The following is a 5,043-nucleotide window of genomic DNA, read 5'->3' on the forward strand; positions in this document are numbered from 1 at the left end:
TAGCGCATCAGACTTTTTTAATGTCCCACCTCATGCAGGCTGTGATTGGTCAGTTCACGAAAAGTTACTTTCTGTTCATGGCTGCATGAAAGGCTAAGGCTTCTAACTGCTCTGTCTCCGCCGACAGAGATTAGCAGACAGGCGAGAATGAGAACAGAAGAACGCCACATAGAGCCCACCGGTACGCAAGAAAAGTCCCAGGACACCAAAGAATAAATTGTAACTTATTGGGATGGGTGGCCCACTTAAAGCACTCCCTATAATAAATATTGACACCGTAGTCAACACCGTATTGAAACCGTAGTCCACCGTTGGATTACATTCCGACAAAAATGGCCTAGATATGTTGGCAAAGGTCCAGAATATCCAATCCAGTAAAAGATTTAGTCCAAAACGCATTATTATATCAATAAATACACACAGACTTCTGTTGTGTTGCTATATATTAGCCTAACCACAGATAGCATGTAAACACAAAAGCGTCTGTACACGTTGACCTTTTGAGTGACTTAATTTACCCAATAGAAACTTTCATGCCCTGGTCACGGCCTACAATAGCCAATGAGTGTCCAAGTAGCCAGGAAGTGCCAGTCCCCTTCTTTCGTGTATACACCGACAGAGCCACCGAGCCACCAATTGTGTAGAGGAACACTGGCGCTTCGCACACATAACACGCGACAGTTAAAAAAATATGCAACGCAAGAATATTTACCACAGACATGTTTATATATTGTCGAATACAAAAACACCTTGCGCCAGAATTCTGGCACAGTGGCTGAGAACTTTAAGCCCTGTACATGCCTAAATGCATTGAGTTGCTTCCATGTGTTTGGCTGATAAGCTATTTGTATTAACAAGCAATTGTACTGGTGTACCTAATGAAGTGGCTGGTAAATGTATTTCTATATGGAAATTATATAAACAGGTTTACAGCTCAAACTCTGGGATTATTATTTATTGACATTTAGTAGTGAAACACCAGACATGTTGGCAATCATGCTATTTACATTTTAATAGCTTTTGTGAACTATATATATATATATATATATATATATATATATATATACACACATTCACTCACTCACATGGTTGTGATTAATGTCCTTTCCTCTTGATACAGTACCTCTGAGTGCCACCAGGTAAAATCTGAGGATGTTTTGACAACAAATAACGCTGTTTGATTAGTTTATTTTAAAATGACATACCTAATCTAAAAACTACACAATGGTTGAAAGACAGAATGTTTAACAGAGATTAAATTTACTCTAAGGGTTAAAAAGTACACATTTTGATCTCAAATTTCAATGGTGTGTAAATGAGTGACTTAGAATAACACTATTAAAATGTTTAAACCTTCAAACAATATTTGCATGAACCACAAATTTTTAAAAGGCCTTAGTAGCAAAAGTATTATATATTAGTACTATAAAATCTTTACTTCACATCTACTCTAGTCACTGAAGACATTAATTTCTTGACCTCTCAGTAATTGCAAGTGAGTCTTCGTAGAAGCTGGAGGCAAAAATGAATATAAATCATTTCATGTTTCCAACAGAAATCCAGATGAAGCCCATTCCTGAACCTGAATGAGTTACATGGACTGTAACATAACCAAATGATTTCTGAGTGTCACAATCCCAATTTATTTAGTGGGTTATTTTGTTATATTTCAGTATAATGTTTTGGATGGCGTCCAATAATGTAAGCAAACAGGTCAGGTATATTTGATAGTTTCAGCATTTTGAACTGTAGGGAGATATAATAATTTTACAGTATTATTTTATTTTTTTCCCTGTGGGTTTCTGAGTTTGCCATTGTTTCATGTAACCTTCTGTTTGGCTCTGTTTCTCTCGTTTAGCTCATGTTTAGTGTCATTCCTGGTCTGTGTACTTCTGTATTATTTTGTCCATGTTTGTGCTATGTTCTGTTTAATCTTAGTTCAGTCTGTTTTCCCTGTTAGTTGTAGTTTATTGGTGTCTCTCTATTTTCCCTGCTGTCTCTCTGTGTCTCGTTAGCCTCATGTCCTTTACCTGTGTTGCTCCCGCCCTTGTCATTATCCCTGGTATATATATATGTGTGGTGTTTCTGTTCAGTCCTTGCCCGGTGATTGTATGTGAGGACGCCCTGTCAGGCGTGGCTTTAGTTCTGTCTCTTGCAGTGTTTTGTTGTGTGAAGAAGCTCTGTCTGTTTTTGGATATCTGCCTGAAACTTTGTCTGCCTGTAGTTTGGATTTGTGTTTTTCCCCTTGCCCTTGTGGATTCTCCTTTGGACTCAGCCACTGCTTGTAAGTGCGCTCGCTTTTGGTTATATAAATCTTTGAACTATACCTGCCAGCCGAGTGTCCTGCATTTGGATCCTCCAACCTGCTCAACCCACACCCATCGTAACAGTTCATCCATGTCTTTATGGACCTTGCTTTGTGCACTGGTGCACAGTCATGTTGGAACAGGAAGGGGTCAGCCCCAAACTGTTTCCAAAAAGTTGGGAGCATGAAATTGTCCAAAATGTCTTGGTAAGCTGAAACATTAACAGTTCCTTTCACTGGAACTAAGGGGCCAGCCCAGCCCCTGAAAAACAATCCCCATCCACCAAACTTTACACTCAGCACAGTGCAGTCAGGAAAGTACTGTTCCCCTGGCAACCGCCAAACCCAGACTCGTCCATCGGTGCGCAGAAGCCGCACAGTGTGCAGTGGCCTACCACTTTGTGGCTGAGTTTCTGTGGTTTCCATCGCTTCCACTTTGTTATTATATCACTAACAGTTGACTGTGGAATATTTAAAAGTGAGGAAATTTCACAAATGGAATAGGAAACCTATCACAGAACCAAGCTTCAATTCACAATTCACTGAGCTCCTGAAAGCGACCCATTCTTTCACAAATGTTTGTAGAAGCGGTCTGCATGTCTAGTTGCACAATGATGTTTTGTGTGAAAGGAATTAAAGGCCTGTCCCAAATATGGAAATTCAGTGATTTTACCAAATAAAAGCCTGAGCTATTAGTCAAAGTTTTATTTAGTGTTTCGCACAGAATGACAGTATATTTCTATTTCTAGTAGCTTAGGTTATTTCTTTTTAATCATTTTAAATCTACTTTTTTTAAATCATTTTTATCTTTATTTTAGTTTTCACTCACTTGCCTTCTTGAATCTGCTCTGTTTTCCTTCAGTTCTAATATCCCCACACATGCAACAACTCTGCTGCAAACACAGCGGCTTTCCCTAACTCTTTCCGTTTCTCTCTCACTGTATGTGTCGGCCCTTTTTGACTTTGTCCATTAACTGTGGGCTATGTTTTATTAAGTGGCCGAAATGACACTGCAGTGGCGATTTCCACCTGCGATTTCATTTTCAGCTGCCGGTGCGCTTGTTTATGAGGAAGCTTATCGAAACCAACATTGTCTTGTTGACATCTACACCGGTGTGTTCACTGTTGCTTTACCTGGTTCGTGCTTGTAAAATATCCACCGTATCCACGTTTGATAACGTAATAGATAGCATATCCCATTAATGTTTCTCTGCAAAATGCTTACATGCAGTGGCGTTTCAAAAGAGACAAAAGCAAAGCTCAAGCTTTCAAAATGTCTTGTTTAGTATATAATGTAATGCTTTATGTTTCAGTAACTTACAGTTATTTGTTTCAGTAACAAGATCTTTTCAGTAACTTAGTACAGTTTTATTAAATGACATTACACAAAAAAAACCATTCCTGTTAACTTTAGCTCAAGTTACAGTACATTCTTTGATGCAGCACATCTTTGTAAGGCTTAATGAACAGTATAAGCTCTAGTGTACTAGACATTCTCTGGATCCCAGTTTGTATTTTGTATCCCACTTTTGCTAGGAAATAAGAATTGTCTCCATATTCACCCGTAATTAGACCTGATGTGAAGTATACACAAAATTAAATACGCCATCATCTGTGCATTATGGAGGAGGATCCATATTTTGGCAGACTGCATGTCCAGCCTGGTAGGACCAGTAGGCTACTGTTATTGCTATTTATTTATGGAAAGTGCTGTTTAAATGCGATGCATTATGAAATTGTAATGATAATAATTTACCCAACGAAGGTTAAAATCAAGGGCAACTGGACTTGGTTGAAGATACTGGAAGACGTTTCGTCCCTTATCCAAAGGACTTCTTCAGTTCTGACTGACTGGCAGGGAAACTCAGCTATTTAACCTCAGTGGGGTCGTTATCCCGGGTCATCGATACCGCTGGTTCGTTAGTGTTCCTTGTTGCTGTGACGACAGTCGTTAAGACTACCTGTGGCCAAGACTGAACGGCCATCGTTGGTATCTTCACCTGAGGCCAATAGGTTACGTTTGTTGAGTTTCCTGGGAAGTGATGAAAGGACAGCATTGTAAGTGGGGGATAAGTGGTGGCGTAGACCCCCTCCCCTGTTCAATGACGGCTTCTCGACCCTGGTGTAGATGGCTTCCTTGACACCTCTTTCAAACCATCCATCTTCTCTGTCTAAAATGTGCACCTGGTGGTCCTCAAACGAGTGTCCTCTTTCCTTCAAATGTAAGTAGACTGCAGAGTCTTGACCTGAGGAGTTGGCCCTTCTGTGTTGAGCCATGCGTTTGTGTAGTGGTTGTTTAGTCTCCCCAATATACAGGTCTGTGCATTCCTCACTGCATTGGACCGCATACACTAGATTGCTTTTCTTGTGTTTGGGTGTGCGGTCTTTGGGGTGTACCAGCATCTGTCTTAGTGTGTTCTTGGGTTTAAAAAACACAGGTATGTTATGTTTGTTGAAAATCCTCCTGAGTTTCTCTGATACTCCAGACACGTATGGAATCACAATGTTGTTGCGTTTGACCTTCTTTTCCTCCTCCCCTGTAGTTTTGTTCTTCTTGGATCTTGTGGCTGTCTTCACAAAGGTCCATTTAGGGTATCCACAGGCTGTAAGTGCCCCCTTCAGGTGGTTCTGTTCCTTCTCTCTGGCTTGGGCGCTTGTTGGTATGTTTTCCGCTCTGTGGTGCAGTGTTCTCATGACCCCTAGCTTGTGCTCCAGTGGGTGGTGTGAATCGAAGAGTA

This window comes from Micropterus dolomieu, linkage group LG18, assembly GCF_021292245.1.
Source record: "Micropterus dolomieu isolate WLL.071019.BEF.003 ecotype Adirondacks linkage group LG18, ASM2129224v1, whole genome shotgun sequence".
NCBI lineage: Eukaryota > Metazoa > Chordata > Actinopteri > Centrarchiformes > Centrarchidae > Micropterus > Micropterus dolomieu.